General features: G+C 43.7%; 1 protein-coding gene across 2 annotated transcripts in view; it reads left to right on the plus strand.

The window, feature by feature from the left end:
• Positions 1–23,228, plus strand: part of CHAF1A (chromatin assembly factor 1 subunit A) — a 693,562-nt gene that overhangs the window by 316,051 nt on the left and 354,283 nt on the right. The window lies entirely within an intron of this gene.

A 23,228-nucleotide genomic window follows, 5' to 3' on the forward strand; every position in this document is an offset into this window, starting at 1 on the left:
AGAGTTGCAACCAGGGTAACTTTTTATGAGTTTTTGGAGACTGGTGTAAGGCTTGGAATTCAGGAAGAAATTTGCCTCTCGAAATCTATAACATAACAGAAAAAGTGTTCTGCATTGTGAAGCTGTCAAAAGCTTTATGGATATCCAAGCTGCGCTACACAACTTTACGAGAAAAGAGGTTAGCATCCTGGATAATATTCCTGACCAGACACATGGTGTTTATTTACAAATGCTGGAGAGTGCAAAATCAGGCTCACTTCTGCTTAAAAACCAATCGCCTTCCAGGTTTTATTGTCAAAGCTTAATTGAAAAAGCTGAGGTTAGAAGCCGATTGGTTTCTATGCAGAAGTGAGCCTGAGTTTGCACTCACATTGTCGGTTTATGGTTAAAAAAAAAAAATAAAGCCTGATTTGATTTGTCGAAATTAGGCTATAAATATAGGCTAGTCTACTGGCCAAAATTCTTATGAAAATCTTCAAATCATTGTAAACCGAAATGGGCTTAAAATTTTGAGGTAAGATCTTTGTTCGGTTTAAGGAGCAGCGACATGTTGCTCAGACAAGTTATGTCCCTAAAGAATGTAAGTATGCAGTTGTACCAATTTGGGGGTCAGTAAAGAGACAATATTTTTTATAATAGACGAATATCCATTTTTTAAGCGATTTAACCACTTGCTTACTGGGCACTTATACCCCCTTCCTGCCCAGGTCAATTTCCATTTTTCAGCACGCTCACACTTTAAATGACAATTGTACGGTCATGCAACACTGTACCCATATGACATTTTTACCGTTGTTTTCACACAAATAGCTTTATTTTGGTAGTATTTAATCACCACTGTTTTTTTTTTATTTTTTGCTTAACAAAAAAAGACTGAAAATTTTGAAAAAACGTTTTTCACATTTTGCAAACAAATCATTTTTCTCCTTTACTGATGTACGCTGATGAGCTGCACTGATCAGGAGGCACCGATAAGGCCGCACTGATGGGTGGCACTATTAGCTGGCCCTAATGGGCACTATTAGTTGGCACTGATTTGCAGCATATTCGGGTGCTAAGGGGGTCGATGTCCCTCTAATACAGTGGTTCTCAACTCCTGTCCTCAGGACCCACGAACATGCCAGGTTTGCAAGATAACTGAAATACTTCATAGGTGATATCATTTGCTGCTCAGTGATTGCAGTATTCTAGTCTGCATGTCCCCAAGGTAATACTTAAAATCTGGCCTGTTAGTGGGTCCTGAGGACAGGAGTGGAGAACCACTGCTCTAATAGAAGCCGCAGCTTTTTTTTGCATCACGCTGATGGCGTGAAGGGGAAAAAAAAAAAACTATAACCGGCATCCGCTTATTTCTGTGATCAGCTGTCATTTGCTGACAGCAGATCACATGGTAAAGGGCCTGGTGTGATTGGCCCTTTACCCGATTTATGATCAGCCGTGTCTCACGAACGCGGCGATCACCGAGCGCACCACAGAAGCGCAGGAACATGACGTCTGTAGATGGTCTCCCAGCAATTTTAAGCCTGCGCTGTCAATGAGCCAATGAGGGGAGAGAGGGGGTGGGGCCGATCCGCGGCTCCGTTCATGGATGGACACAGGGCATCAGCTTGAGTACCTCTATGGTAAGCTGCTTTCTGTGGGGGCAGAAGGGAGGGGCCAGGAGTGCCGCCGGGGGATCAGAAGAGGAGGATCTGGGCTGCTCTGTGCAAAACCACTGCACAGAGAAGTTAGTGTAACATGTTTGTTATTTTTAAACAAAAACAGAGACTTTAGTATCGCTTTAAGTCCCCAAGAATAGGGGTAGTAGACCTATGAACATGATAGTAAAGCAGGTTCTTTGATCTGACCACGGGCAGAAGGGGATATTAGAGTTAGATTTGGATAATTGTATTGTATAGGTATTATGGGGATGTCAAAAATGTATATGAAGACTCCTTGCTATGAAAAAATGTGCAATGACAAAATAGATCTATATATACTGTAGCTGCCTGAACCCTGATTACACTTACTATATCAAAAAGATCATCATGACAAGGCTCAGGAATTCCCAATCTAGTTAAAGAAAAGTTCCAGTCGTATTTTTATTTATTAAAAGTCAGCAGCTACAAAAAGTGTAGCTGCTGACTTTTAATTAACAGCCTCTTACCCGTCCCACAATCCAGTGGTGCACTCACCTGCGCTGTGTTCGCGTTGTGTCCTCCGTCGGTGTGTCTACGGTACTATGGACACCCGGCTGTGACAGCTTGCGGCTTCACAGCCGGGTGCCCACTGCGTATGCTCGAACGTCGCTGCACTCTGTGACTGGCCCCGAAGTCTTCTAGGACCTGTCGTGTGTCCCAGAAGACTTTGGGAGGGAGAACTTCTGCTTTCGATCACCAAAGCCAACTGGAACGGAAGTGGTACCTGATGCCTGTGATGCTTCACATATGTTCCTCCAGGTTTTGAGTACCTGCTGGAGGTGCCTGGAGTCTGAGGGGGACCCTGCTTTATATTTTTCGGGAGTGTCCCATATTGAAAGAGTTCTAGACAATGGTAGAGCAGACGTTCAAGACCCTCACGGGGTGTCTCTTGGAGGAAATTCAGTCGCTTTTCTGCTGCATGACATGCTGCTTTCTAATAAGGAAAAAAATAATTGCTTAAGCATCTTCTTAATGCAGCAGAGGCTTGCATTCCTGCACTGTGGAAGAGCCCTAACCCACCTGACAAGGCTCAATGGCTCACCTGAATTTCAGAGATCCAGCAAATAGAGAATCTCACTGATATGTAAAGTGGTTGTTAACCCTTACAGACCACTTTGTGCTACAGGTAAGCCTAAAATTAAGGCTTACCTGTAGCTACCCAGGATATCTCCTAAACTCTCCCTTGTATTTGCCGTCATCGGCACATCTACACTGACTGTCAGAGACCATGGACCAAACCGAGACAGAAGTACAGTAAAATCACACTTGTTTGTTAATAAAAATAAAAAGATAAATGGAGTAAGCATAGTCAAAGCATAGCCAGAGTTCAGTAACCAGATTGGGTAATCAGCCAAGCCAGAGTTCAGTAACCAGATTGGGTATTCAGCCAAGCCAGAGTTCAGTAACCAGATTGGGTAATCAGCCAAGCCAGAGTTTAGTAACCAGATTGGGTAATCAGCCAAGCCAGAGTTCAGTAACCAGATTGGGTAATCAGCCAAGCCAGAGTTCAGTAACCAGATCGGGTAATCGGCCAGGCCAGAAGTCAGGGATCCAAGTAGAGGAACAGCAAGCAGGATAAGGAGCCAGAAGGGATGTCAGCAAAGCCAATCTTTAAACAGGAACGCTGGAGATGGTTTCTTGTGATGTGACCAAGGCGAAGGCAGGAATGAAGTGAGCCAGAGATCTTTAACCACTTGCCTACAGGGCACTTTCACCCCCTTCCTGCCCAAACCAATTTTAAGCTTTCAGTGCTCACACTTTGACAATTACTCAGTCATGCAACACTGTACCCAAATGAAATTTGTGTCATTTTTTTCACACAAATAGAGCTTTCTTTTGGTGGCATTTAATCACTAGTGGGTTTTTTATTTTTTGTGCTGTAAATAAAAAAAGACTGAAAATATGGTGAAAAAATGCCTTTCTTTGTCATAAAATTTTGCAAATTAGTAATGTTTCTTCATAAATTTTGGCCAATATTTATACGACTACATATCTTTGGTAAAAATGGCCCTAATTAGTGTATATTATTTGGTCTTTGTGAAAGTTAGAGTCTACAAGCTATGGTGCAAATCATTGAAAATTGATCACACCTAATCACACCTGATGTACTGAAGACCTATCTCATTTCTTGAGACACTAACAAGCCAGGAAAGTACAAATGCCCACAAAATGACCCCATTTTGGAAAGCAGACACCCCAACGTATAATCTGAGGCATATAATGAGTCTTTTGAACGGTTCATTTTTTTTCCAGAAGTTTTTGGAAATTGTGGAAAAAAAAAATAAACTTTTTTTTTTTTTTCCACAAAGTTGTCCAATTTAAAGATATTTCCAGCACATAGCATGTACATAGCAAAAATAACACCCCAAAATACATTCTGCTACTCCTCCTGAGTATGGCGATACCACATGTTTGAGACTTTTACACAGCCTGGCCACTTACAAAGGCCCGCCAGGGAAGTAGCACCTTCAGGCTTTATACAAGCATAAATTACACGTCTCATTTCTCAACCACCTATTAGTTTTGAAGGCCCTGGAGCCCCAAGACAATGGAAATGCCCACAAAATGACCCCATTTTGGAAAGCAGACGCCCCAACGTATAATCTGAGGCATAATGAGTCTTTTGAACTCTAATTTCCTGACAACCTATTATTTTAGAAATCCCTTATATTTCTAACACATAGCATTTACATACCAAAAATTACACTTCAAAATAAATTCTATTGAGGAAAGGGTAAAAAAAGTATTACCTGTGGTTTCCAGAGGAGAGAATTGGTGCTGGCAGCAGGCAGGGATGGGCTTGGCAACAATGGTAATTATCCAGGCAGCAGGCAGGAATATTGTCTATAGTCAGCACAAGGATATCATCAGCACAGCCAAAGCATTTGTCCATAGAAATTGTCCAGGCAGAGACAGCCAGCACAGCCATAATATTGATCCTGGTACACCGTTACCTCCCTGCACTCATTATTGTACCGCTCTCCAGCCCTTTGTAAAATATTGCCTCTTGCTACAGCTAATTATTTCCATAGTCTAGGTAGTAGGCAGAGGTGTGGTCGGTTTATGCTGCAGGCAGGGGGATGGCGGCAGTAAGTCAGCAGCAGGCTGAGGGCCACAATCGGGTAAGACCCGTGCACAGGGGTAGTGGCTTTGACCCACCCAAATCTCTATGAAGCCTCCGGACTCCAGACCCTAATCCGGAAATTACGAAACTCGTAGACAACAAAAAAAATTTTCTCCATCCGGAAAAACATTTCTGGAGCTCCTCACATGTGAGACCCCTGTGTCCTACAGTAGCAGGGCAACAAATCAGTCCGAGCGATAGGCAATAGCATAGTCCATAAAACAGGCCAGGGTCAGATGATGTGCAAGCAACTCCAAGTGGTAGGCAGAAGCGTAGTTGGTAAAACAGGCCATGGTCAGTTCACATGTAAGCAGTCCAAAGGATTGGCAGAGGCATAGTCAAACAGGCCAGGGTCAGTTCACTTAGAAGGCAGTGGCATGGTTATTTGAGGAAGCATGGGAAATGGTCAGCACAGATGATGAAAATGGGGAAATGGTTAAGACTATGGGCTAATATTTTAGGGATGTGTGATATAGTCTGAAGCATTCACCAATGCAAAGGCCGGGTTCAAGGGGACACTGGTCCCGATGGTATATCTTAGAAATCCTTTACTGCTGCATACTCAACATCTTTTTTGGCGTCTTCGGCCTGCTTCAGATGGTGGAACGTGGTCCGGGAAGTGGCGTTCATGAAGTCTGCTAACAGCATCAGAGCGAAGGTTTTCTGGGGGGGGGTCTTTGATGGTAGTTGAGGGACGTGACGACTTCTTCAATGAATTTTGAGAAGTGGGCAGGGCTTTCGGTGGATTTGGGGTAAATTATGTAGGCATTATAAATGGCCAAATTAGAGTGCTACTTTCTTGTACCAGAAATCTCCTTATTGCTAAATAGGGCTGAAGCATTTGGTCATTGAAATTCACTCGTCTTCTCTGAACTTAAACTGTAGTGTCGTCATGGATGGTGGACATCATGTACACATTCCTGGTATCCTTCCACCTCAAGGCCAACACTTTGTTGCATCTCAAAGTTGCTCTTTCTCCCCTTCGCAATTTCTTATTTACTATGGCTTGTGGGAAGCCCTTCCTATTCTTTCTGGAGGTTCCATAGGCCAGGGTTTGTGCGGGGTATAGGTGTTTGAAAAGGGGCAGGCTTGTTTGGAAGTTATCCAGGTATATGTTTTAACCTTTCTTCAGCAGTGGGTATGCCAGGTCCCATACAATTTTACCAGTTGTGCCCATGTAGGCCGGGCACTCAGGGGGCTGGAGCTGGGAATCTCTTCCTTCGTATATGCGGAATGCATACAGATATCCCGTGACTCTCTCGCAAAGCTTATAAAATTTCACTCCGTATTTGGCCCTTTTGCTAGGAATGTATTGTTTTATTCCTAACTGGCCTGAAAAGGGTACCAGGGACTCATCTACACATATATGCTTATCGGGAACATAGAGTTCTGCAAATCGTTGGGAAAAGAAATTGAGTGGGCGAATTTTATATAATTTATCGTAATTTGGATGATTGCGGGGAGGGCACTGGGTGTTGTCACTGAAGTGAACAAAGCACATTTTCTCGTATCGGGACTGGACATTACAGAAGAATAAATGGGCATGGGGTGGGTGGACCAATAGGCATTTCCTTCATTATTTTTTTTTTTTTGTAAGCCCCATGTTTATGGTGAGGCCCATAAACATTTTGAACTCCTCCAGAGTCAAATCCTTCCACTCAAATGGACGGGCGTGTGAAGATTGGGGGTTGTTGGCAATATGCTGCTGGGCATATAAATTGGTCTGGTCCACGATGAGTTGCAGCAAAGTGTTGGGCAAAAATAAATTAAAACAATCAATTTCAGAAAAATTTTGGGTATTGGCCTGCACACCTGGTGCTGCGGTGAAAGGGGGAATTCTTGCTGATCCTGAGTCGGAAGGCAGCCATGTTGGATTGGCAAGACCATCTGGGAGATGCGTAGCGGCCCTGGTTCTTGGGTGACGTGGCACTCCAGTGCTGGTAGTTGGAGTTTCTGTGCTGGCATTTGGGCGTGATGCTGCGGAAGTGCTGGTACTGGGCATTTCTTGTGGACTTTCGCTGGTGAGAGCTCTGGTACTGGGCCTTTGGTTTTGGGGTCTATTGCTGGCAGCAGTGCTGGTACTGGGCCTGGGAATTTGATCCTTGGGTATATTGCTGGTGGCTGCCTGGTTTCCAGAGCGTCGTGCTCTTTTAGGAGGGATCCATTCTTCCTCTGATTCGTTTGCTGATCCACTACTATTGATCGGTTCAAATGCTGAATTTGATTCACAATTGGAATTGGCATTTGAATCTGATGAGAACTCCCCGCTGCTCTCATCAGTCATGGAGAGGATCTGGAACGCCTCCTCACTTGTATAGAATCTTTTGGACATTTTTTCTGATGGGCTGTGCAACAGGTGACAAATTACGGTTACTGATGGGCGACAGGTGATCGGTGACTTGTGACGGTCACTGATGGGTGACAGGTGACTTGTGACGGTCACTGGTAGGTAGCAGGTGACGTGCGACGGTCACTGGTGGGTGACAGTCACTGATGGCAGTCTCTGATGGTGGTTGGTTCACTTTATGGGACTGATAGGTGACAGCTGAGGGTCATGGATGGGTCACCGATGGCAGGCACTGATGAGTGACAGGGGCACTTTGTGGGCACTGTTGGGTGGCAGGGGCACTTTGTGGGCACTGTTGGGTGGCAGGGGCACTTTGTGGGCACTGTTGGGTGGCAGGGGCACTTTGTGGGCACTGTTGGGTGGCAGGGGCACTTTGTGGGCACTGTTGGGTGGCAGGGGCACTTTGTGGGCACTGTTGGGTGGCAGGGGCACTTTGTGGGCACTGTTGGGTGGCAGGGGCACTTTGTGGGCACTGTTGGGTGGCAGGGGCACTTTGTGGGCACTGTTGGGTGGCAGGGGCACTTTGTGGGCACTGTTGGGTGGCAGGGGCACTTTGTGGGCACTGTTGGGTGGCAGGGGCACTTTGTGGGCACTGTTGGGTGGCAGGGGCACTTTGTGGGCACTGTTGGGTGGCAGCTGTAAAGGGGGGGGCGATGTGACAGGTTCTCTTTGTGGTGTTTGTGCAGTACACTACAAAACACACATAGATCGGTCACTCACTGCTCCTGGCTCTTCTCTCCTCACACTGGAAATGGTGTGTGAGGAGAGAAGAGCCGATCTGTTTACATGTAGTAATCGGCTATGAACGTATCACAGCCGATCACGTGGTAAACAGCCGCCAGCCATTGGCTGTTTACCCTTGTTGGTGACAAGCCGTGTTCCTGGAAACACGACGTGTCCACGCTGTGCTCTCCCGATCGCGCGCATGTGCGGTCTAAAGAGGGAATACCACTTTGTAATCGGCCGTGACGTAATCGCGGCCGATCACATGGTGAACAGCCATGCCCAATGGCTGTTCACCCCTGTCGGTGACGCACTGTGTCCCGGGGACACGGCGACACCGACAGAGCAGGGCAGAACAAGAGCCGCTCCGCCGTCATATGACGGTGGGCGGAGGGCAACAGGTTAAGTAGGCGGGACTGACTAGCAGATCCACAACAGCTGGTTAACTGAGGAGAGAGATGAGAACTGGTAATTAGCCGACACCTGAGCAGCCAGCTCAGAGAAGGAAGGGCTGAGCCAGCCCTGACACTGACACAAACTGAAGCAATGGCACATATGTGCCGTTGCTTCAGTGAGTGAGACGTCATCGTGGCTCCGGTCAATCACAGCGCCGGGGCCGCGATACCCCAAAATAACGCCTGGGAGTGATGTCGGTCGCCGGAGAGGTGTACGGGCACCGCAGCAAGGGCTTCGATCTCAGGTGAGTATTACATAATGAGCTAGTATGCTTGCAGGTGTTAGATTTTTTTTATTTTTTTATTTTTTTTTTTTAGTGGGTTTACATCCACTTTAAATAGGAATATTGGAATCTGGACTCCATACTTTTTCTCACCATAGAACAGTAGTATAGCCCAGATGGGAGGGTTTTTTTCCTTCTCCCTGCCCTCTTCCTTTTCTCTTTTTCTCCGTTTTGGAGTTCAACATTTGTGTCCCCCCCCCCCCCCCGTAATACAAAAGTGCAACATACTGGGAGGGTCAGTATTACCTGGTGTGTTGGCGAGAGAGGCTGCTGGGTCACCACCTTTTTGGGTTTATAGGGTCCATGGATCCTTGTCCTATGTATGATTCTTGGCTGTGTAATGCAGTCTCTCGCTATTATGTCTTGTATATGTTATGTAAAATCTCACACGTGGCATCCCCGTGCTCAGGAGAAGCAGCAGAATGTATTTTGGGGTGTAATTTCGCATTTACCCATGCCATGTGTGAGCAATATATCATTTAGTGACAACTTTGTGTAAAAAAAAATTTGTAATTTTCCCTGACACTTGTGGCAAAATATAAAATATTCCTTGGACTCAACATGCCTCTCAGTAAATAGCTTGGGGTGGCTACTTTCCAAACAGAGGTAATTTGGGTTTTTTTAACTGTCCTTGTATTTTATGCCCAACATTAGAAGCTTATGCGACACATCACCCACTCTTCTAACCACTTGAACCACCAAGTCCTTTCTGACACTTTTTGTTTAGATGAAAAAAAAAAAAAAAAATTGATAGAGAATTACTTTAAAACACTATTTAACCACTTCAGCCCCGGACCATTTGGCTGTCTAAAGACCAGAGGACTTTTTCCAATTTGGCACTGCGTCACTTTAACTGCTAATTGCGCGGTCATGCAATGCTGTACCCAAACGAAATTTGCATCCTTTTCTTCCCACAAATAGAGCTTTCTTTTGATGGTATTTGATCACCTCTGCCATTTTTATTTTTTGCGCTATAAACGGAAAAAGACAAATTTTGAAAAAAAATTATATTTTCTACTTTTTGTTATAAAAAAAAATCCAATAAACTCAATTTTAGTCATACATTTAGGCCAAAATGTATTCGGCCACATGTCTTTGGTAAAAAAAATGTCAATAAGCGTATATTTATTGGTTTGCGCAAAAGTTATAGCGTCTACAAACTAGGGTACATTTTCTGGAATTTACACAGCTTTTAGTTTATGACTGCCTGTCATTTCTTGAGGTGCTAAAATGGCAGGGCAGTACAAAACCCCCCCAAATGACCCCATTTTGGAAAGTAGACACCCCAAGGAAATTGCTGAGAGGCATGTTGAGCCCATTGAATATTTATTTTTTTTGTCCCAAGTGATTAATGACAAAAAAAAAATTACAAAAAGTTGTCACTAAATGATATATTGCTCACACAGGCCATGGGCATATGTGGAATTGCACCCCAAAATACATTCTGCTGCTTCTCCTGAGTACCACATGTTTTAGGACTTTTTGGGAGCCTAGCCGCGTCCGGGGCCCCGAAAACCACTCACCGCCTTCAGGATTTCTAAGGTCTTAAATTTTTGATTTCACTCCTCACTACCTATCACAGTTTTGAAGGCCATAAAATGCCCAGATAACACAACCCCCCCCCCCCAAATGACCCCATTTTGGAAAGTAGACACCCCAAGGAAATTGCTGAGAGGCATGTTGAGCCCATTGAATATTTATTTTTTTTGTCCCAAGTGATTGACAAAAAAAAAAATTACAAAAAGTTGTCACTAAATGATATATTGCTCACACAGGCCATGGGCATATGTGGAATTGCACCCCAAAATACATTCTGCTGCTTCTCCTGAGTACGGGGATACCACATGTTTTAGGACTTTTTGGGAGCCTAGCCGCGTCCGGGGCCCCGAAAACCACTCACTGCCTTCAGGATTTCTAAGGTCGTAAATTTTTGATTTCACTCCTCACTACCTATCACAGTTTTGAAGGCCATAAAATGCCCAGATAACACAACCCCCCCCCCCAAATGACCCCATTTTGGAAAGTAGACACCCCAAGCTATTTGCTGAGAGGCATGTTGAGTCCATGGAATATTTTATATTTTGACACAAGTTGCGGGAAAGTGACAATTTTTTTTTTTTTTGCACAAAGTTGTCACTAAATTATATATTGCTCAAACATGCCATGGGCATATGTGGAATTACACCCCAAAATACATTCTGCTGCTTCTCCTGAGTACGGGGATACCACATGTGTGGCACTTTTTGGAAGCCTAGCTTCATACGGGGCCCCGAAATCCAATCACCGCCTTCAGGATTTCTAAGGGCGTACATTTTTTATTTCACTCCTCACTACCTATCAGTTTCGAAGGCCATAAAATGCCAAGATAGCACAAAACCCCCCAAAATGACCCCATTTTGGAAAGTAGACACCCCAAGCTATTTGCTGAGAGGCATGGTGAGTATTTTGCAGCTCTCATTTGTTTTTGAAAATGAAGAAAGACAAGAAAAATTTATTTTTTTTTCAATTTTCAAAAGTTTGTGACAAAAAGTGAGGTCTTCAAAATACTCAGTATACCTCTCAGCAAATGGCTTTGGGTGTTTATTTTCCAAAATGGGGTCATTTGGGGGGGGGGTTGTGCCATCTGGGCATTCCATGGCCTCCGAAACTGTGATAGGCAGTGAAGAGTGAAATAAAAAATTTACGCCCTTAGAAAGCCTGAAGGCGGTGCTTGGTTTTCGGGGTCCCGTACGCGGCTAGGCTCCCAAAAAATCTCACACATGTGGTATCCCCGTACTCAGGAGAAGCAACAATTTATTTTGGGGTGTAATTTCACATATTCCCATGGCATGTTTGAGCAATATATCATTTAGTGACAACTTTGTGCAAAAAAAAAAAAAAAAATTGTCTTTTTCCCGCAACTTGTGCCACAATATAAAATATTCCATGGACTCGACATGCCTCTCAGCAAATAGCTTGGGGTGTCTACTTTCCAAAATGGGGTCATTTGGGGGGGTTTTGAACTGTCCTTGCATTTTATGCACAAGATTTAGAAGCTTATGTCACACATCACCCACTCTTCTAACCACTTGAAGACAAAGCCCTTTCTGACACTTTTTGTTTACATGAAAAAATTATTTTTTTTTGCAAGAAAATTACTTTGAACCCCCAAACATTATATATTTTTTTAAAGCAAAAGCCCTACAGATTAAAATGGTGGGTGTTTCATTTTTTTTTCCACACAGTATTTGCGCAGCGATTTTTCAAACACATTTTTTTGGGAAAAACACATTTTAATGTTCTAAAATGCACTATATTGCCCAAATGTTTGATGAAATAAAAAAGATGATCTTAGGCCGAGTACATGGATACCAAACATGACATGCTTTAAAATTGCGCACAAACGTGCAGTGGCGACAAACTAAATACATTTTTAAAAGCCTTTACAGGTTACCACTTTAGATTTACAGAGGTCTACTGCTAAAATTACTGCCCTCGATCTGACCTTCACGGTGATACCTCACATGCATGGTGCAATTGCTCTTTACATTTGACGCCAGACCGACGCTTGCGTTCGCCTTTGCGCGAGAGGAGGGGGGGGAACAGGGGTGCTTTTTTTTTTTTTCTTTTTTATCTTATTTTTAAACTGTTACTTTCATTTTTATTTTTTTTAAATAATTTTTATTGTTATCTCAGGGAATGTAAATATCCCCTATGATAGCAATAGGTAGTGACGGGTACTCTTTTTTTGAAAAAATTGGGGTCTATTAGACCCTAGATCTCTCCTCTGCCCTCAAAGCATCTGACCACACCAAGATCGGTGTGATAAAATGCTTTCCCAATTTCCCAATGGCGCTGTTTACATCCTGTGAAATCTAAGTCATGAAATGCTCGTAGCTTCCGGTTTCTTAGGCCATAGAGATGTTTGGAGCCATTCTGGTCTCTGATCAGCTCTATGGTCAGCTGGCTGAATCACTGGCTGCATTTTCAGGTTCCCTGTTGGGACAGGAGAGCCAGAGAAAAACATGGAAGACGTTGGGGGTGTATTCCCTCCCACTGCTTGTAAAAGCAGTCTAGAGGCTAATTAGCCGCTAGGATTGCTTTTACATGAAAGGCGACCGCTGGCTGAAAAGAATGATACCAAGATGATACCTAAACCTGCAGGCATCATTCTGGTATAACCACTCAAAGTCCAGCAACATACCAGTACGTTGCTGGTCCTTGTTGGGCATATATTGTAAACTTTTTTTTCATGCAGCCTGTGAGCTGAACTAAAAAAAGATATTGATCGGTGGGTATGCCCACCATTAGAATACCTCCCTTCATCCACCCACTTCTAATGATGGGCATACATGCACAGTTTATATATGCCGAAGCATGGGGGCATCCTCCCGCAAAAGGCAGGAGCAAATCGCTCCTCCACCCACTGCTGCCCCCACACTTCGGCATATATGCTGAAGTATGTAACTGTGGTGGTGAAATCACCTCCGACAGCGCTGGAGTCACGGTTTTATGTATCGTGGGAGCAAACGCTGTTGCTGTCAAGATAAATCCGCGCTGCAACTGAATGGCTTACCTGCTAAGCAAATGATGGTTAACAAAAAACAAAGTAACATTACAATATAACAGTAATACTTACCATACCTGCAAAGCAAATACAAAAAAAAAACATAGTAAAAAATAAAACATTTAACGCAGCCTGTGCCTACCTAAAATATATATATGCCGAAGCATGGGGGCATCCTCCCGCAAAAGGCAGGAGCAAATCACTCCTCCACCCACTCCTGCCCCCACACTTCGGCATATATGCTGAAGTATGTAACTGTGGTGGTGAAATCACCTCCGACAGCGCTGGAGTCACAGCTTTATGTATCGTGGGAGCAAACGCTGTTGCTGTCAAGAAAAATAAATCCGCTCTGCAGCTGAATGGCGTACCTGAAAACAAAAAAGTGGTTAACAATAAAAAAAACAAAGTATAAAAAAATTGTATACCCATAATAAAACATTGCAGTATAGAATGCAGAACAATAGAGAGAGAACAATAAAACAACTATTTTTGGTTTTTTTATTTTATATATTTTTTTGTGTTTTTTTTTTTTCTTTTTTTTTTTTTTTTTTTTTTTACACATTTTTTTGTAACTTTAACTGGTACCAGGTTTGGGTCTCTCAAAATGCGATGGCATCTTGGGAGACCCTGTGAAAGTGTGTCCTAGTCTGTGCAGTGCTGTACCCTACGTTAATACTCAACTAGTGTATGGTAGCGTTCAAAACATTCGCCAATGCAAAGACCAGGATTGTCAGGACAAAAGGGACAATTATACCGGGTGTCACGCATAAATCCGCGCTTGCTGCAGACACAACATCTTTTTTGGGGGGCTCGTTGGGTAGGGGTACTCGGGAGGACATATTGAAAATGCCTCTCATGCAGCCGGCTTACGGCATTTGGTTGGGGATGGTGAGGTGGAGCACCGTCTGGAAACAGAAGGGCTCTGACGATCTCTTCCTGGAATTTAAGGAAGGATCCAGTCCATCCTGAAGCTCTGTATAGCACATAAGCATTCAGCAAAGCCAATTGAAATAAACAGACACTTTTTTTGTACCAACGTCTGGCCTTACAGGCAACTAGGTACGGCGCCAACAACTGGTCGTTGAGGTCCACCCCTCCCATATTAAGGTTATATTCGTGGACACAGAGGGGTTTCTCCACAACACCAGTCGCCGTAGTAATTTGGACCGTCGTGTCTGCGTGAAGGGAGGTTAGAACGAAAACATTCTTATTGTCCCTCCACTTCATAGCGAGCAAGTTATTACACTTCAAGCAGGCTCTCTCCCCCAGCCTAAGACGGGAATCTACAAGCCGCTCGGGAAAGCCCCGGCGAATAGGTCGCGCGGTGCCACATGCTCCAATCTGATGATTAAAAAGTGGCACGCTCATGTAATAATTGTCCACGTACAAGTGGTACCCCTTTCCGAATAAGGGTGACACCAAGTCCCACACTATCTTGCCAGCGCTTCCTATGTAGTCAGGGCAGTTTGTCGGCTCTACGTGACTATCTTTGCCCTCGTAAACCATAAAACTACATGTATAGCCTGTGGCCCTGTCACAGAGCTTATACATCTTGACCCCGTATCTGGCACGCTTGCTGGGAAGGTACTGTTTGAATGACAAGCGGCCAGAAAATGTAATCAGGGACTCATCAACGCAGACAACTTGATGGGGACAAGTCTGCAAAACGTTGGTTGAAGTGGTTTACGAGGGGCCGAATTTTGTAGAGCCGATCGTATCCAGGGTCTCCACGAGGACGACAGAGTTCATTGTCGTTGAAGTGCATGAACCGCAAAATCTGCTCTTTTCGTGCCCTGGTCATGGAGGCAGAGAACACGGGCATATGGTAAATTGGGTCAGTGGACCAATATGACCGCAACTTACTCTTTATTTATGCCCATGTTGAGGGAAAGGCCCAGAAAGAGCTTAAATTCGGAAACCGTGATTGGTTTCCAATCTCTGTCAAGGGAGGACTGGGGAATAGTGGAGATGTGTTGACCAGCATACAAATTGCTTTGGTCCACAATAGATCTATAGAGATCTTCGGTGAAAAACAGCGAATAAAAATCCAGTGGCATAAAATCAACTGTTTCCACCTGAATTCCGGGTTGGCCAGTAAATGGGGGGAAGTACGGGTGCTGCAGAAGTGGTGGGTTCCCAATTCGGATTGGCGAATGCAGCAGGAAGGGCACTATGGGTACGATGGGCCTGTCTTTGTCTTCTTGGTGGCAGCGGGACACTACTAGTGCTTGCCACCTCACCAGCTTGAACTGCACTTATGGGACTCGCCACGTCACCATGTGATACTGCAGTGCTGGATATACGACCAGGGTGTACTAGGCCTCTGGTGCTTGCCAGTTCACCAGAAGGAATAGCGGCGCTAGTACTTCTCTGCTCCATACGAGAGCCCCGCGGTTCTTGCACTTCAAGGACAGAAGAAGAAGTTTGGGGTCTGGTACGCCTGACCTTGGCAGGGACCACAACTCCGTCGTCAGAACTATCTGTCATGGAGCTGCTGTCCTCTACAAGATCGTATTCTGAGCCTGAATCTGACAGATGAGTGACTTCCTCTTCACTATCTGTCATGCTCAGAAACGTGTAGGCCTCTTCACTAGTGTACCTTCGATTTGCCATTTTGGGCTCTAAATTTAGGGGTACACTAGTGAGACTCACAGGCAAAAAAGCTCCTGACTGTTAGCGACTGATTCAAAACACTACCAAAAAACTGTTAGCGATCGCAGCGATCAGGCCTGACTCTGCGAACACTGCAGTTATGTGTGCTTAGTGTTTTGTAAGTGACAGTTATCAATCGATACTGCACTTGGGTGGGCTGGGCCGAGGGGCAAAACGCAGGTGCTAGCAGGTATCTGGGCTGAACTCGCTAACACTGCGTTTTTGGGAACCCTAAACTGCTGGGGATGCTAGTATAGATCTGATTGGATCAGATATCGATTTGTTCAGATATTATAGCACTAAGGGAGGTGTATGCTGCGTGCGTGGGTGTTAGCGGTACTGGCGCTAACCTGACGCTGCCTGGGGTGACGCAGACCTTATCTGATCCTAAAAACGTAACTTATATCACCGCTGGGCAATTAGGGGGTTAAACCTTTATAAGGTAATAAACGGCGGGTGCCCTAAAACTATAATAAACTGTAAAAAACAAACTAACCAGAATCACCCGTAACACTTATACGGTGATCGCTGGTGAAAGGGTTAACTAGGGTGCAATCAGGGGGTTAAAAACTTTTAGTAGGTAGTATATGGGGGTCTCTGTCGCTATAAAACACTGACAGCGAACCTATATACTTACCTCCCTAACTAGCGTCACCTGTGTCACTAATACAGCGATCAGAAAAACGATCGCTTAGCGACACTGGCGACGAAGGGTGATCAAGGGGTTAACTTTTAATAGGGGGGGGTTAGGGGGGGTACCCTGGACCTAAAGGGGGGTACCCAAGACCTAAAGGGGGCTAACCTAACTGCCCTAACACTTATAACTGTCACAAACTGACACCAATGCAAAAAAAAAAAAAAACTGCTATTGGTGTCAGTGTGACAGAGGGTACAGGGGGGTGAAAAGTGTGCCTGTGTGTTCTACTGAACGTGTAGTGTTGTGCACTTACTTGATGTCTTCTCTCTTCGGCACCGGAACAAAAAATACCGGCTCGAGGAGGGATGACATCACTTCCTCTCCCTCTGTTTACAATACAGAGGGTGAGGAAGCGTTTTTATCTGCCGGGAGGGGGTGGCCAACAATGGATGGCCTCCCCCTCACCTCTCAACGTCCGCGAACTAGAGCCGACCGCCTCTGGCGGGGGGGGGGGGGGGGGTACGTGATTTTGCCTGCCCGTGCCATTCTGCTGACGTATATCAGCGTGAGGCGGTCGTCAAGTGGTTAAAATGGTGTCCAAATTTAAATGAACAAATCATAAGTCCATCGATAAAGTTCATATGGGGTATGAGTCCAAATTGAATCCTGTCACCACACCTTGTGTGAAAACTCCCCTGTGGTAATGAACTTACCAGATGAATGAAGAAAATTTGCTTGTATCAATCAATCCCTTATACAGGCACTGCATCCTTCCATCTAGATATTGCTCCTAGCAAGAAATGAGTGTACACATAGCGTAATCCAGTAAAGATTTAATGATTAAAAAAATTCCCCCCCTTACAAATGTTCACTTACAAATCATATAAAAATATCAAACATATAGCAATCCCGTCTCTCACACGCATGTCTATCTCTCACCACTCTGCTATTCTTTCAAGGAGCGGTGTTCCTGGTTTGAAATGACAGCTGATCAGACAGCGTAGGTAGCTGCGTGGTCACATGCTGACACATTTCGTCATCACTTTGCCAGAGGACGTGGCCACACAGCGCAGCTCCTATCCATATATACACTACGAGCGCTGGGAATTAACCCCCAAACGCTTGTTCACTCTCACTAGCCCTGTAACTTAAGCCGCACCTACTGCAAGAGATTATGTATTTACATCACCACTCTATATCAATCAAGTAGTATAATCTTTCGACTAATGGATCAATTGTTTCAACCGCCGCTGCCATTTCTAGATCAACACATCCAACTCTCAGTAGACATGTCAATCAGTCGGACTCGGCAGATCGCCCCATGTGTGGCGTCTTATTTTTTTCTAAACGATCACAAGGAATAACCTAATGTGCTGGAATAATCAGTCCCAACATAAACATTTTATCAACTGTGTTGATATAACCGTTACTCTTATCATAAACATTTTATAAAATATATACACATGTTAAAAAATTAATTCAATAAATACAATGAGATATCTTAATAAAATATCACTGCTAACTGCATAAGATGATTAGTTCATTGTTTTAAATAAATTAAAATCACTGCATTTAATAATCACTAATAAAACAATTAAGATCCAATTCAACGTTCATTCCCCTGGGACATAAAGTGTCAGTTAAATAGATCCACTTTGTCTCACACTGACAACTCTCTAACCCTATTACTCCCTCTCCATTCTGGATGCATTTTTTTCTATTCCTCAAAATTTGAGTCCTGAAGGGTCCCTATCGTCGAAAGTGCATTGAGACACTGTGGTCTTTAAACCCAATCGTAATGTTATTAATATGCTCTGATACCCCTTTCCCTACAGTAAATTTAGTGCGGCCGATATACATCAGACCGCACGGGCATTGGAGCGCATACACCACATAAAGGATTTTATATCATGTAATTCTACTTATCTCAAACAATTTCCCATTGGCTGTAGATTGGAAGGGAGGATGGGAGGATAGATTAATTTATGGTCAACAGAGAGGGGAGCTTTTATTTTATAAAAGGTTTGATGACCTGTTAATTATTTGGGTTGGTACTGAATTATCCATGACAGAATTCATTGAAGGACTTAATCAAAGTAATAACCATATTAAATTAGAATGCCAATGGAGTAGGGAAAAAATTAATTATTTGGATGTTACAGTAATGATAGTTAATCGATAGATAATTACTAAAGTTTTTACTTCAAACAAACAGATCAAAATAGCCATTTATTTATTTACAGTGGCAACCACCCGACATGGCTTAGAAACATACCAAAAGGGCAATTCATAAGAATTAGATGGTATTGTCCACGTGATGAAGATTTCTTATCGCAGGCCCCAATAATTAAAGAAACGGTTTGTCGAAAAGGGTTATAAACCACTATTTTTAGATAATGCCATTCAGGAGGTTAATCAAATATCACAAGATATGTGCCTAGTAGATAAGGAGAGGCAAAAGGACACTAAACGTGAATGGGGCTTCATCAGTAATTATCATGCCCAGTATAAAGAAGTCAAAACTATTTTCAATAAGTGTTGGCCAATATTGGGCATGGATAAAATATTGATGAAGACTATTCCAGAAAATCCAGTGTTTGTTTATAGAAAGGGGCTCTCATTTGGCGATAAAGTAGTGAAACAAAATCTTAGATCCACCCACCAAACCCTCTATGTTCTGGGACAGACCAGGATTTTTTTTCATGTCGACAAGTGCATACACACATTAGAGGATTAACCAAATTCCAATCTACAGCCAATGGGAAATCGTTTGAGATAAGTAGAATTACAAGAGATAAAATCCTCTATGTGGTGTATGCGCTCCAATGCCGTGCTGTCTGATGTAGATCGGCCACACTAAACGTACTGTAGAGAAGATGGTTTCCGAGCATATTAATAACGTTAAGATTGGGTTTAAAGACCACAGTGTGTCAATGCACTTTTGATGAAAACACAATAGGGACCCTTCAGTGATTATTAAATGCAGTGATTTTAATTTATATATTTAAAACGATGAACTAATCATCTTATGCTGTTATTTTATGGTATTTATTGAATGATTTTTTTTTTTTAACTTGTATTAACCTATTTTATAAAATGTTTATGATAAGAGTAACGATTTACTATATCAACACAGTTGATAAAACGTTTATGTTGGGATTGATTATTCCAGCACATTGTTATTCCTTGTTATTGTTTAGAAAAAAATAAGACCACACATGGGGCAATCTGCCCAGTCCGACTGTGATTGACATGTCTAGTGAGAGTTGGATGTGTTGATCTAGAAATGGCAGTGGGGTTGAAACGATCCATTAGTCGTGAAGGATTATTCTACTTGGTTGATATATAGTGGTGATGTAAATACACGTTCTCTCGCAGTAGTGTGGCTTAAATTACAGGGCTAGTGAGGGTGAACAAGCATTGTGGGGTTAATTCCCGATGCTCGTAGTGTATACAAGGATAGGAGCTGCGCTGTGTGGCCATGCCCTCTGACGAAGTGATGCCGAAATGTGTCAGCGTGTGACCACGAAGCTACCTACGCCATTCGATCAGCTGTTGTCTCAACCCGGGAACACCGCTCCTTGAAAGAACAGTAGCGTGGTGAGAGATAGACACGCAAGTGAGACGGGATTGATTGCTATATGCTTGATATTTTTATATGATTTGTAAGTGCACATTTGTAAGGGGGGATTTTTTAAAATCATGAAATCTTTACTAGGTTACGCTATGTGTACACTCCTTTCTTGTTACGAGCAATATCTAGATGGAAGGATGCAGTGCTTGTATAAGGAATTGATTGATACAAGCAAATTTTCTTGATTCATCTGGTAAGTTCATTACCACAGGGCAGTTTTCACACGCGGTGTGGTGACACGATTCAATTTGGACTCCTACCCCATATGAACTTTATTGATGGACTTATGATTCGTTCATTTAACTTTGGACACTATTTTTCTAGTTTTAAGTTTTAGCGCTGCTAATGTTATAGCTTCACTGTAGCATATTTGAGATTATTGGTTTATATTTATAGCATAGTGTATCTGTGTTAGGTAATATCGGTATTATTCTATGAGTGCTGGGAGAGAGGGACCATTTACTTATCGTACATCACAGCCATAGTAGTTACTTTGAGGGTTATAGGCCACCTTCAGGTGATGGACACTGGCACGCCCTATGATAAAAAGTGCACCTCCTCCCACTACTAGGGGTATCTGTTTTTTCGCCAGTGTCTAAGGTGTTGGTCACGAGTGAAGATGTACTATGCTGAGCTCCACTGGAGCAATCCTTGCTGGGGCTAGCTTTGCAGCCGGATCCATTCAAGGTGTCTTTTTACGCCGAATTGAATGGTACCAGGGCCTCATGTCCAAAGAAACAAGGTCTTTTGCTTGTAAACACTCTTTTTAGAGAGCTGGACCTCGGGATCCAGTACTTTTGTTATTAAGGCCATAAAGTTTTACTGGCGGTGGTGCTATTACAGGTCCAGGATTGTGGGTTTCCCTGAGCATCGCCGGCTCCTGAAGGTTTAACGGAACTCACCGTGAAGGGTGAAGATTGGGTCTGTTGGTTTTACCACAGAAAACCCTGCGGCGGGAAAGGTAAGTGAGTTTTCTAGGAAATGTTTTAATTTTCTTATGAAATGTCTTCTTTAACTAGTAAATGTTGTCATGCCTATGTGTCCCCACTGGGTGCTGTATGGAGCACATACCTTCTCATGCTTCCTCAAGAGACATGCTGTGTCGCAGCAGCAGGCTTCTTTCCTCTCCAGCTAGCAACAGACCTTCGGTAAGTCTGGGGGGGTCTTTTCTCTTCTCCAGACAGCCCCACACCTGTGCTGTATTCTCCCCCTCTTCATGAGGAAGAGCGTCAGGGGGAAAGAAGGAAAAAAACCCTTTTCAGCATGCCGCTACTTGGCGGCTTCCAGGTTCTCTCCTCGCCATGTTTTTTCCCCTCACATGTCGGTCCTGTAGGATCAGAGGCCCATGCTCCTTGGGAAAACTTTTTTGAAAAAGAGAGAGCAAGGCGAGGGCGACGGAGGGGGGGGCGGAGCTTAGTGCGGCGTTGGCGTCCTGCGCGGGTATGTGTGTTTTTTTTTTTTTTTTTTTTTTTTTTTTTTTAAGCACCATTATTACTGCTTAAGCTGGTGGAGGGACGCAAGAGTGTGTAGAGGGGCATGAAAGAAGTTGGTGACACATTTACTATTGCATCAAGCTGAGCATTGATAGCAGTGGCTGACTATTGCTCAAGCAATGGATGCGATTTCTTCTGGTAGTACCTCTGCTTTGTGCATCGGGCTATGTTCAGAAGGGGGGGGGGGTTGAAACACTCCCAAAAAAAGAGCTAAAAGGGTCTCCCTCAAGCTCTGGAAAACCTAATCTACAAATGGCATCCTCCCCTGAGAGGGGGTGGCTGGTCAAAGTGAGCATCGGGGCCATGAAATATTTGCAACTGTTTAAAACACTGCAGCTCCTGTTCTTTTTACTGTTTTTCCTCAGCCATGGTAGGTTTAAAAAAAAAAAAAAAAAAGTTTAGCGACTTTAATCGCATCCCAGTGTGGTCAAGATGCAACAGGTTCTCTTCCATTTTCCTAGGACCCTCAGACTGAGGAACTAGGGGCAGGAGAAGACTATGCCCTCAGGGGACCGTGGTGAGGCTGATGATTTCTCTTTTGACGTGTCAAATGCGGGAGAGTCAGCGTTCACAATCTGTAAGATTGATGGTACAAATGGGAGAGGCTCTATCCTTTATGCCTTGTGCCTTTCTCTAAGCGTCATGCAAGAAGCTCCTGGCTAGTCTTCCTTTTTGCGGTGAAACGGCTATCTGGAGATATTTTGGATGATTATATCCAAAGAATTTCTAGTAAGAAAGATACCTTTTTTGTCATTAAGTGAAGGAGTAAATGTATTTTTTCAAAGCTCCTTGTTCTGTGTCAGGGGCGTCAGCCTCCAGGCAGTCGTGATGGCTTCCGCCGTCAGGTTCAAGGGTAATCCTCAGGGTTAACCCCAGGAACTTAAGAGGTCATAGGGTAAGAAACCTACAAGGTACTGAAGCCTCCTTATGAGGAGTTACTCCCGCTTGCTCAATAAGGAGAATTTCTCAGGGATCTGGCAAAAGGAGTGTCAAGACAAATGGGGGACTTCCTCAATGGCTCCAAACGTACAAACGTTCCTAAGGATCCAGAGAAAAAAAATCTTTCTCTCAAGCATTGGGCCATCTTTTGGCAAAAAAGTGTTAATGATGGCCCCTATGTAAGAGAAGAGGTTTGGGGTTTGGTTAAATCCAAATGGACATTTTGGATCTCAAAAGATCTAAAATTCAATTCCTGAATATGATCTCTGTTTTTGCATGAAGTCAATCCAATCTGTTATCTCCATCCTACAAGGAGGAGAACATCTGGCATCTATCGACATCAAAGATGCATATCTCCATATGCCTATTTCCTCACTCACTAGTAATATCTTCTTTTTAAAGTGGAAAATCTTCATTTGCTTTCCGATCTAGCTGCTGCACCTCGAGTACAAAGGTTCTGGCTCCTTTTCTAGCCAGATTGAGGGCCCAAGGTATAACGATTATGGTTTACCTAGTCGATCTGTTCTTGTGAAGACCAGTCGGTAGCCCGCTTAGACCAAAGTATGGTCACCACATTCGAGTACCTGGAATATCTAGGTCCAACCTAGGAGGAATCTTTAAAACCATGAAGAAAATACTTTCTGATCATTGGTACCCAGAAAAGGGTATTTATACCCCAGGCTAAGATCAGCGCCATAAAGGAACTGATTTAGGT

The sequence above is a fragment of the Aquarana catesbeiana genome, linkage group LG01, assembly GCF_042186555.1.
Source record: "Aquarana catesbeiana isolate 2022-GZ linkage group LG01, ASM4218655v1, whole genome shotgun sequence".
Lineage (NCBI taxonomy): Eukaryota > Metazoa > Chordata > Amphibia > Anura > Ranidae > Aquarana > Aquarana catesbeiana.